The sequence below is a fragment of the Halichoerus grypus genome, chromosome 4, assembly GCF_964656455.1.
Source record: "Halichoerus grypus chromosome 4, mHalGry1.hap1.1, whole genome shotgun sequence".
NCBI lineage: Eukaryota > Metazoa > Chordata > Mammalia > Carnivora > Phocidae > Halichoerus > Halichoerus grypus.
In genome coordinates this window covers 179,393,813-179,406,800 of record NC_135715.1, presented here as the reverse complement: position 1 = coordinate 179,406,800, position 12,988 = coordinate 179,393,813, and positions in this window count along the sequence as shown.

Here is a 12,988-nt window from a genome sequence, read left to right as displayed (position 1 = left end):
TAATTTGGTTTTTAGTCATCAGAAATATTTATTAAGTATTGACTGTGGTTTCTGGAAAAGAAACCAACTCTGATATCAAAAGAATAGTGTGTATTCAGTTAATGTATTATGTTATTGACTGACTTTTTTTTACTATGGTAGAACTTACATGTAAATAGAAAATGAAAACTAGGACTGATCAAATAGACTGAATAATATTTATAAATATCTCTTAAGACTTGAAGTCAACGGCAACGTAGATCTCTAATTCAAACACACACACACACACAAGGAGCTAAAGTATGGGTGGCTCGGGCGCCTGGGTGGCTCAGTTGGTTAAGCAACTGCCTTCGGCTCGGGTCATGATCCCGGAGTCCCGGGATCGAGTCCCACATCGGGCTCCCTGCTTGGCGGGGAGTCTGCTTCTCCCTCTAACCCTACCCCCTCTTGCGCTCTCTCTCTCACTCTCTCTCTCTCTCTCAAATAAATAAATAAATAAAAATCTTTAAAAAAAAAAAATAAAGTATGGGTGGCTCAATTAACTAAGTTTTTAAAGAGAATCACTTTTTTTTAAAAAGGATTAGAAACATTTGCTTTTTTTCTGTCAGAAGGCTTTGTGTGAACTGGAAACATATTTCTCTATGACTAAATGAACATGTTGCTAAAGAATACAGAAACACCATAGTGTGTTATAGTAAACAAGTTTTTAAGCCTCTTCATGTAAGATATTGAGGAGAAGATACACTTACAAAATGTAAATGGAAGTTTTATTAGAATTGGGAGTATCTTATTAAAACCATTTTCTATCCCTAGAGGAGGCAGAGAGGGCTTCATCAATCAAGGTCTGTTTAATCTACCAGACTCAGCGATGGTTGGGGCGGATCTAAAAGTGGATCCAGCAGCATCTCACCATATGTCACTTCTTTAATAACGTCAATTACCTAAACATACATATGAACTAGAAAATGCATCTTGAAAATCCTAAGGACAAGAAATTAAAATAAATCACAAAATCCTCTCAATAAAATTCCCTCATTTTATTATAAGGAAAGGCCCTCAGATTCTATTTATTTATTTTCAATTTGAATGAAATTCTAACAGTCTTCGAATTATACACCATAGGAATTTCAGTGGTTAAATGTAATTACTTAATTTACAGTGGGGTAAAAAAAAAAAAAAAACAACAAAATGGTGTTGTTGATGATGATAATGATGGTGATGTTGCTTTTCCTTTTCTAATCTGTTCAAAGTTGGTAAACTGAGTTTACAGAGCTGTCAGTTTGCCCAAGGTCATCCGATCAAATACATATTAAGCATCTATCTACTCCATGCCAGATACCCTTCTGAGTGCTTGGGTTTAATCAAAGTAGACAAAAATCCCTGTTTTCATAAAGCTTACAACTGAGGGAAAACAGAAGGTAAATAAGAATATAATAAATAAATAAAATATTTGGTATGTTAGAAAGTAGTAAGTTATATAGAAAAAGGAAAAGTAAAGTAAGATGGAGGGGAAGTCTTGTGTGTCAAGGCAGGTTGTGCTTTTAAGTGGAATATTCAGGGTGGGCCGCAATGACATTTGGGTAGACTTGAAATTCATGAGGAAGTTGGTCAAATGAAGTTATGGAGGAAGAGAGTTATAGGCTGAGGGAAGAGCCAGCAAAGGCCAAAAGACTAGAATGTGTTTTGAATATTCTGAAAAGCAAGGGCACCTTGGCTGGCATAGATTGTGGGCAAGGTGGAGGAAGGGCAGGAATCAAGTCAGGTAAAGCTTTGTTAGCCATCGTAAGGACTCTGGCTTTTACTCAGTGAAATCAGCAGCTTTAAAGGGTTTGGAGCCAAGAAGGGCATGATTCGATTTATAATTTTAGATTATTCAAGGCTGTTGATTGAGAACAGACTGTAGGGGAGCAAGGATAAAATCAGGGAGACTAGTTAGGAGGCTGTCATAGTAATCCAGTTGAAAGATGATAGTGGTGGGGCCATGGAGGTGTTGAGAAAGTGCATGGCTCTGTTTTGAAGTTGGATTGAACAGGATTTCTGGCAGACTGTACATGGGATGTGAAGGAATAGAAGGAGTTAAGAATAACAAAACTACTTTGGCCAGTCAACTGGAAGGGCAGCATTGCTTCCACCTAGATGGGTTTGTGGGAAAAGGTGAGTTCATTTTGAGCATGTTGAATTGAAATGTCTCCAGGACATACAAGTGGGAATAAAAGCCAGAAATTGTATAAGTGAATCTAGAATTGGGCATTGAGGTCTTAGCTAGAGATAGAAATTTGGGGGTCAGAAATTTGGGTGGCTTATTGATGTTTTGTCAAAACAACAACACAGAGAGTAGAAGAAAATATTTACAGATCACGTATGTGACAAAGTACATGTATTTATAACATATTTAAAAACTTTTCTAAACACAAAAACAAGAAAAAAATTTCAATTAGACAATGGCAAAAGACAGAATTCACAAAGAAGATATGCAAGATGGCAAAATAAGTACATGGAAATGTATTCAACATCATTAGCTATTAGGGAAATGCAGTTTGAAACTCCAATAAGATACCAATATCCTCTTGATGGAATGGCCAAAATAAAAAATTTTGAATAAAAAGTGAAATAAAAAAGTATCAACTACTGGCAAGAAATTGCATCACTCATATATAACTGGTGGGAGTATAAACTGGTACAGCCACCCTCGAAAATAGACAATTTCTTAAAAAAACTGAACATACACTTAGCATGTAACCCTGGCAATCACATTCCTGGGTATTTATTTTAAAGAAATAAAAACTTAGATTTACACACAAAAATATGTGCATGAATATTTATAGTAGCATTGTTTGTAATTGCCAAAACTGGAAATTACCCAAATATTCTTCAAAGGGTGAATAAATGAACAAATTATGGCACATCTATGCCATGAAATGCTACTCAGTAATAAAAAGGAAAAACTGATATAGACAGTAGTTTGGGATGGATCTCAAGGATATTATACTGAGCTCAAAAAGTACATCTCAAAGGGTTTTTTATTTTACGTTTCCATTTATACAGCATTCTCAAAGTCACAAAATTATAGTGAGGGAGAAGAGAGTAGTGGTTGCCAAGAGTTTCAGAAAACATTGTGACTATTAAGGGTTAATATAAAGGAGGTGTGTGTGTGTGTGTGTGTGTGTGTGTGTGTGTGTGTGTGTGGTGATGGAATAGGTCTCTATCCTGACCATGTTGAAGGTGATTTGAATCTAGGTACAATACAACTTCATGAAACTATACACCAAAATTAAAAAAAAAAAATGCATGCAAAAACGAGTGGATTGAGATCTATATCTGAGTTAATAATATTGTACCAACACCAATTTCCTGGTTTTAATAATGTACTGTGGTTATGGTCCTGTAAGATATTATCATTAGGAGAAGCTGGATGAAAGGTACATGGGAACTCTTTGTACTTTGTGAATCTTAAAATATTTAAAAATAGAAGTTACCTTTTAAAAGTTCATAAAGATCAGGGGGCATATGGGAACTCCCTGCACTTTCTGGTCGATTTTTCTGTGAACCTAAAACTACTCTAAAAAGTAAAATAAAATAAAGGTAAAAATAAAGCTCCAGCAACAGTTTAAAAAAGGGTTCAATGAAAGACTTTCTCCCTACAATTTTGAATGTTGATAGCAACATGTTTGTCTTTTGTATTGCTCCAAGAAAAGGCTCAGATTACATATGAATATATGTCACGGTAATAACAGATCGTCTTTTAATACATCATCCATGGCACATGAGCATAAAATTCTTGCCAATATGGCAAGTGTCTCATGTCAGATTGCATTTTCCAGAATATCTGCAGATCGACTTAGACTATCAACCTCTGCATGGAGTAAGATTCAGTGATGCAGTGTGTGGATTCTAAAACTCAAGTAAGCCTTGAGACAGTATTCCTTTTCAGTCCACTCAAATGAAGTCCGAGAATTAGTGTAACTATTTACATAACCTAGTATTGGGAGGTCTTGGTTATTCATGTGGTTGTGAAATCCAAATTTATATCCTAGTTAGCCAGGGATTCTTCATGATTTATAATGACTCCTGAGAAATGGCCACAATTACAAGATTGAAGGCATATCTTCAATGAGTAAAGTTACCTTTTACAATATTTTCGAAGGGGAACTTTTACCAAGGTTGTTTAGATCTCCATGCATCCTTCTGGATTACACTGATCACAGGGCTACTGGTATGAGAAGCTGTTTTGTGAGAGTACTCAGCTTGGCATCTTTTCAGAAAGTTTCCACCAGTTAATGTGAGAGGTAATAAAAAAGCCTCTTGTCAAAAATCTGGCTGTCTCAAGATATATTCACAACATTATAGGAGGTTGCCCATCCATTTCCCAAAGAACCTGTCAAAGCATTTCGGATCTAAGAGAAGGAAGTAAAATTCTACCTGGATTCAACCAATAAATCAATTTATTTGAAAGCTAGAACCATAACTTTGCCTAGAGGAGAAAATATGGAAGAAAAATTTAAGCACATTTATCACGTAAGGTGCCCTTGAGTTCTTACACAGACCTAAGTTGCTATACAAATCATGCTGGTGCTGAAGCTTAATTTTAAAGAGACACTTCGTGGGAACTACTAAAATCGACACTCGTATCAAGTGTCCACAGTCAATACTGTGCTGGGAAAATGGTCTTAAAGAGCTTAACCCTGCCCAAACTTGGCAGCAGTTGGGGTTTGAGGTTCCTGCTCTACACAGCCATGCAAAAGCCAACCATCAGACAACAATGAAAGGAAAGCATGCTTGGTTCTCAAATCTCTAGCACGTTACATAGACCTGGAATTCAGGGACCCAGGTGAGGTAGCAGTTTCCTGAGTTGAGAAAGCCCTTCAAAAATAGTTCATACCATTTTTAAATATCAGGTTTCTGTAAGGAAAAAAAAGATAAATATGAAGTCAAAACTTCTAGTGCCAACTTTTTCAGCTCTTTCATAGACGCTGGGGCAAAATTCTTAAAAAAAAAAAAAATCAGACCTTTTTAGGAATACTCAGTGTATCCTCTGTTTTTGTTCCCCCCAAAATAGTGTTTACTCAAATACATCCTCATCTGATGGAAAATAGTGCTTCATAACCCTGGAGACACCAACATGGAGACATTTTCTCCCAATATCTAAGTAATTGACTCCTTTCTTAGAATGTAAAGGAGTTGTTGACTTCCAAATATTTACCACCATGCTATGATAGACATGAGCTACTCTTTCTGGTTCTCAATACCTCCTCACCTTAGCATATTAGCCACAACACCAGTTAAACTGAAGCACTTTCTACCTCAACTGTGTAAACACATTCTCTCTTTTATTGCCAAAGAAACCCTGATGTCAACATAGGAGCCATAGTAATCCACTGTTAACACTCTATCCACATTTTTGTCATCTGTGTCTATCATTTTAGGATATCTTCCTTTAAAAAAAAAAAGCATTCACCTGAAGAAAAACAAAAAAGGATTCACCCGTAGTTATATCATCACCAGTGCAACTGGGGAGTCTTCTCTGTAGTGCTCATTCATAACTAAGCCTTCGTGTATCATCTGGAATAGCTGTTGGTGCTACAGACATTAGATTGGTTGAGTTATCTTCACTGAAAATAATGACCTGCCTTCTTAGTTGACAAAGTTGAATGACTATTTATCTAGATTCATGGGCCAGATTGGACATACAGGGAGTGCCTGGTGTCTGGTAAGGGCATAGCTTAAGGAAGCAAATGAGGAATATAAACTCTGTAAGCAGAAAAGTTGACGCTTATGAGGCAAACATTTTATTAGAGATTTCTTGTGTTTTACATTGCCATCATACCAAATGCAACACATTTGGAAAGTCTTCATAATACAAATGGATTTTCAGTATAGATAGGATCTCAAGATGTTCCAGAACTTCCCGGTGTCTGGAACTAAGGCTGGTATTGAAAGGGCTGCAGGGGAGTAGAACACATACTGAGCCTGCCTCATAGTCCAATGGAGGTACTTCCTTTACCCCAAGAAAGGACTAACAGGCTTTGTTAAGCTTGGCACTGTAAAAATTCATAATTTCTCTCTTAAGGAAATGAAGAGGAGAATAAAATACCAGATTTTAATATTAGTCCACTTATTTACTGTTTCTTGTGTTCTTCATTATTTCCTGTATATTTGATTTTCCATGTGGTATCATTTGTTCCAGCTTGAAGAATGTTTTCAACTATTTCTTGCAGTGGGAGTGTGTTGGTGACAAATTCTCTCAGCTTTTGTTTATCTGACAACTAAAGTATTCCACTCATAAAATGAATGATATTTTTCCTGGTTATAGAATTCTGAGTTGATATTTTTTTTTCTTTCAGTGTTTTAAAGTTGTGATTCTATTATTTTCTCTCCTTTTATATTTCTGATAAAAAGTTGGTCTTATAATTCAAATACTCTTTTCTCTGTAAGTAAGATGTCATGTTTTTCTGGCTGATTCTAGGATTGTTTGCTTATATGTATTTATGTTATATTATAACAATACATATATGTGTGTGTGCAAATATCAGTGAGGCAAAACATGGCATTATTTATACAGCAAAGAGTATACAATAAATATATGTCAGTGGACTTTATTTAAAATATGGAAATTCAAAGGACCTAGCATAGCCAAAATGATTTTGATCAATGAAACAACATTAAGAGTCTGGAAACAGACCCACATACATATGATGAATTAATTTTGACAAGAGCGTCAAAACAAGTCAGTGGAGAAAAAAAAAATCTCTTCAACACATGTGATACAACAACTGAATATCTACGAAGGAAAACAAGACCTTTAACCTCTATGAAAATTAATTCAAGATGAATCATACACATGGAGATAAAGCTACAAGTATAAAGATTCTAAAAGAAAAAAAAGTCTGCAACAAACTGTGATATAGTCATATAATGGAATACTTCTTAGCAATAAAAATAAACAAATTGCTGATATATGAAACAGCTTGATTTCACAGACAGTATATTGAGCTAAAGAAACAAAACCAAATAGTACAAGTTTTATAATTTCATTGTAATGGATTATTAGGATAGGAAAGTCATCTATTGTGATAGAAATTATATTCGTGGGTTTAAGAGAAGTGGATGGGGGTGAAAATGTAGTAATTAATTATAGAGTCATGAGGCGACTTCATGGGTTGAATAAATGGCCTATATATTGACCAGGTTGGAGGCTATATGTGTATATGTATCTTAGATCTCATCATACCTTGTACTTAGAATATGTACAATTTATTATATGTAAATTATACCTCAATGTAGTTTAACAAATGAAAAATAAAAATTAATCAAATAATACACAGCACAGAAACTGACACATAGTACTAATAAATATTTATTAATTTAATGAATACCTTAGGCCTTTTCTAGAGTCTTGGGAGATAAGAAGATGGAAAAACAACTCTTCCTTGTTCTAAGTCTCTCCAGTTCTAAAAGTTTTGGGCACAAAATGTTGTCATACATTCTAGGATCTGCTATCCTCACAATGTAGAGAGTTATAGAGACCCAAAGAAAGAGAAGAGTCAGGAAAGTTGCCAGAACAACCCTAATCCAGATTTCACTGAGAGATGCTACCAAATGCATTAGCAACAATGATTGATTCACCTGGCACAGGTCAGAGAGTCCAACATATAATAAGGCTGATGAATTTTAGTGAATGAATGCCTACCTGAATGAGAGATAGTCCATATAGCCAATATTAACTCTTGGCCTAGTGAAACAAAGCCACACTACATCGTAGGCCAAATTCCCAAACCTTGTTGGGGTATGTGTCTAAGACTTTAATCAACTTAGCTATATTCCTGACTATTCTTGTCTATGGCAACATATAAGAAGGGCAACAAAGCCTACTTTTTCCTTTGGTAGATTGTCATGGCCTATTTAATATGGCCCCCATAGAGTATTAATATATCACATCTGTCCTTGTGCTCAACTTGCTTTGAATAATATCTTTCAGAACCGACCTCAAAGACTAATTCCACTCCTTCATTTTCAGATTAAAATCCTTGGCCTCAAAAAGGGACTTGCTTGGGATTACAAAATATATTGATAGAAAATTCACTTCTGTTAAACTTCTAGTTTGGTTCTTTTGCTGACCTAAAACACTCACCAATTAAGAAAAAAAATGATCTTACCAAGAAAGGAGAGGAAAAAAAAGAGAGCAAGCAAGCGAGCAAACCTTTCCTTGGCTTGCCAAGACTCTGTCACAAAGATAGAAAGAATCAAGGGCCCACAGAAGAGAAATGCAGTGGCCACACCACAGTCTAGTTTTCACATATTTTTCTTGCTTCCAGCTGCTTTCCTTTCAGACTAGTCCAAATCCCCTTCAGTCCTATGTGATTGTGCTAATTAATTGTTAACTTGAGCCTTCTATTAACAATCTGCAGGACTAGAAGCCAAAAAGAGAAGTGTTAAAATATTTAAAAGCCCTTAAGCCTGGGGCACAAGCTGATCAGGGCAGGAGGCAGAAAGACTATTTCCTCTGCTGCTGAGTGGCTAAATTAAGGAAACTGAGTTTGCTGCACTCCTTTTGAAACCCTCTTTCTGACTTGCTTCCAGTTTCAAAGGCTAGACGTCAAAGAGTCAGGGCCCATTGGTCAGCGCCATTCTGAATCATCCTGCTCCTTATCATATATACTCAAAGTGTCTTGAGAATGACATGAATTATTTCCAAATGAGACTAAGATTCATTAGATTAAGTGAAAATCTTGGGGTGAGATTTATTTAATGTCACCTTTCACACATAGCGAAAGTACAATTGAAGCCAGGGAAGACCAACTAATTAGGCTCAAATGTGGCCAGTCTAACCAGTGGTGGATATTACTAAATGACAATAGATTGAGTTTGATTAATTAACTAGGAATGCCATTTGTCTTCTTGCTGGCTGGCAAGCTATAGATCAGAGGAAATTTGGGCAGAGGAAAAGAAACAGAAAATGATTTAGCAAAGACAGTTTGATGCCCTTTGTTCTCATCAACTAACATGTTTTGAAAATTGTGTTGGGGACTAAAGGAGATATTTCAATAATATTAAAATGTTGACCGGGGTGAATCATTGTTCTCTGCGTGTCATTAAAAGCCAGTGGGTGGAAATATACAATGTACCTCTTGCCAGACACAAAAGACTTAGAGAACTTAGTAAGTCCCACTTGTTCTAAAAACAAAGTGGAAAAAGCAAGTATGTGCTATGTTCTCAAAAAGAATTTCTACGAGCATTTTAATCACACTTTTGATAATACCTCTCTAATCGTGTTCTGAGTGCATTTATAAATACCCAGTGGATGAAAGCTAGTTTCTTTTTCAAATGGAGATGTAGTCACTTTGATTTGGGGTACTGGGATAGGGAGGTGCGATTTTCTTATGAAATAAATTACTCCAGTTAACTATAAGCCACAAGAACTTCTAGGACACATCTCTGAGAAGTATCTTTAAAACAATGTGTATGTCAGTTTCTAGGCAATAGGATGTTGGCTTCTTACGGAGTCCACCATGTAATCCATGCTTTGTCATACAATGTACGGCAGAAACTGTTTTAAGTGCTTTACAAATAGTAAGTTATTTAATTTTCATAATACTCCTATGAGATGAGAACTGTTATGATTCCCATTTCACAGACTATACTGAGTCCTGTGGATAATGAACTTACTCAAGTTGCACAGCTAGTAAGGATTGAAATTAGGATTCAGACTAGCCTGACCAGCTCGAGTCCATGTTCCTTTTTTTTTTTTTTTAAGATTTTATTTATTTATTTGAGAGAGAGAGAGAGAGAGAATAAGCACAAGCAAGGGGAGGCAGAGGGAGAGGCAGACTCCCTACTGAACAGGGAGCCCGATGCGGGGCTCCATCCCAGGACCCCGGGATTATGACCTGAGCTGAAGGCAGACACTTAACCGACTGAGCTATCCAGGCACCCCTTGAGTCCGTGTTCTTAAGTATAACAGCTTCCCCATGTTATCTTGGCAGATTAGGAAATTAGGTTGGAAAGAAAGATGCTCCTTGCATTGACAAATTTTGAATACCGAATGCCCATGATGCCAAGTTATTTTTAAAATTACTCATACGGATCTAGATTACTAAATGTTTGAGCTCATGTTTATCCATTGGTAACATAGGATAACAACACCTATGCTATAATACTATTGAAAAGATTAAATAATTTAGTGTGTATGTAAAGTGCATGGAACTTAGTTTATCAAATCTTTATGTTTGTTGTAACCCTACTAGATGTTGGGTATACAAAGCCAAGACAGACAGGGCCGCTAGGAACTTGGTTCCAATGGTCATTAGACCAGCACCAGCAGAATCACCAGAGAGACTTATTAGATAGGCACAATTTCAGATACCACCCCAGACCTACAAAACCCAAACCTACATTTTACCACCACCCCTAGTGGTTTGTGTGCACATTAACTTTTGGGGCAGTACTAGATAATGCACACACAATTCACTGCTTGCCAGATTGGTTTCCCTTTTCTCTACGTGTCCAGTGGCCTCTCAAACAAGAGTCTCTGGGAAAGTCCTAATTTCAAATACTTCTTCTTTTGTTAGACTATGGGTGTTGTCAGACCATGTGTTCTGGTCTCGTGTTTGGAAAAAATGATCTGTGTATATGTTTTGTGTCTCAACATTTTCCAATTTTTCTATGCTACAAAAATGCCTTTAATCTTAACTAATAATTCCATCATCTGCTCCATCTGTCTTGGTTCTGCCTATCCACATTCCTGAGGGGTTGTTCTGGGGGCAGGCTGTGGGATGCACTGCCAGATCTCGCAGTGGAGTTGCACAATGCAACGTTCTTTGGAGTATTCATTTCTACCTCCCAGAGTCCCTCAAAGGGGCAGGGAAGCCTCAAATCAAATATAAACAGAGTTTCGAAAGTTAAAATTTAGCCGTAAGTTGAAATAGCTATTCATATCATTAAAAAACACAGTTGGCTAAGAAGATTAAGAGGCAAAAATGGGAGCCATAGAAATAGGTGTGTAATATGGGATGGAATCTTGAGATCATCAGTGAGGCTGCCATAAGACACAGTTTCTTAGGAAAATGAAACAAATGCTGTTTTCTGGTGGGCAAGGATGTAAATCAGAACAAAATGAAAATCACAAGATATTTCTTGGAGGTGAAATTGCCCCATGAATGGGATTGTACTTGGGGTATTTTAGTAAAAAAGAATATCTGAAAGTTACTCTTGGCAATAAATTGCAGTGAATGACAGGTCCACAGATGAATGCACCAAATCCTATAGTCTATCCATGCTTCATTCCCCTTCTTGCACCTTTAAGGTATCAATAAACAAGGCAGTTTGATGTGCAAAGAGCACAGGCCTGGGGGTCAGGGACCTCCATTCATTCATGGCTCTGCTTTCACCTGGCATTCAACTTCTTTAGGTCTCGGTGTTGTCATCTCTTAAAAGTGACAGTTTTTAACAAGTTGATCTACAAGATTCCTCCAATTCTAAGGTTCTCAGATTTAAAGATTTCACAATCACCCCTCCCTGCAGGGTGCCCCAGGCCTTGGAGCCAGGAAAGCTTCTTGTTAATGAACTACACCTGTTGTCCACATCTGCTCATTTTCTGCTCCAAGTACTTGGCAACAGAGCATAACCAGCACTGTTCTTTGACTGCATTTCCAGCTCGTTGAAAGACTCTAGCTCCTGTAGCAGGGGAGAAGTGAGAAAATCAGTCAAGTCTTTGGGGAGGGGAGAGAACTGGCATTAGGAGAAGAGAATGAGGAGAGAGGGAGAAAAGTAGAAATAGTAGTCAGGGCATTCCCAAGAAGTTTGCCCCGAATCAGGGGAACAGGATTACCTTTGGAAAGAAAGGAAGGGAGGGAGGAAGAGAGGGAGAGGGAGAATGAGAGGGAGGAAAAGGTGAGAGAAAGGAACGAAGGAAGGAATGAAGTCACCAAACTGGCCAAGAGGAGGGGAGAAAAGACAGGAGCACGGTCAGGTAGGTGCCAGCTAAAGGGAGTAGCCATTTACTTTATTCCACCCTCTTTCCACCCCCACAGCAGACATACACCTCAAACCCAAAAAGTTAAAGATGTTACAAGACAGTGGCCCAGATGATGATGTTGCTTAATGCAGACCAAGTTGGCTTCTTCTGTCTGATGTTCTGTTCAGTGAAATAGCCCAATTTTACTTTTAAAGACAATGCCAACTTCCTTTCTCCCTCCCGAGAGAATTTGCTGTTTTCATGTGGTATCTTGAATAGTCCTTGGCTGCTACAAAAGGCAGGGTTCACATTATTCAGGAAAAGTGCTTATTTCATGTGGTTTGACACAAGGGCTGTGTTTTAGCTGGAAGCCCAGAGCCTCAATCGATTTCAAGGAAACCTGGTGCTATTGACAGAGTGCTTCTTGCTGTGCTCTCTAGAAGCAAGAAATTTAGCTGAAAACAACATGTGTCGGTATCTATCAAAGGAGCAGACAGCAAAGAAACTGAAATATGATGGAGGAACCAAGATCTGAGATCCAGCCCATGCTTTGACTTAAAGTTATTGTTTGATCTTGAGAAAGTCAAACTCGCTGTGCATTAGTTTTCACACAAAGAGAAGGAAACATATCAGTACTTCTTTCCTCAAGGATGTTGCAAGTTTCCATCAATCTTCTTAGAAACACACATTGTTTTAGTACCTATGACTTTCTCCTTCCTGACATTTCCCATCAAATAAGAAGAAATACTTTCCTCACTTTTCAGAGGCTTGAAAATTGCTTTACCTTGATATATCATTTCCAATTCAATTTTAAAAAATCAAACATATTTCAATACTATAAGGAGAAATTGGGGGGAAAAAAGACCTTGAAAATCTACTTGGTCTGCAAGAGAGAGACTAATCAGAATTGATACAAAAGTTACATTATAGAATCTCAGAGGAAGAAAATTGGCTTTTTTTCTTTTATATGTCACTGCTACTAGGATTTGCCCAATAGAATATTCAACTGACATAGAAATAAGAATTTCGTACCTATATTGGTATTTCTAAAATATTTTA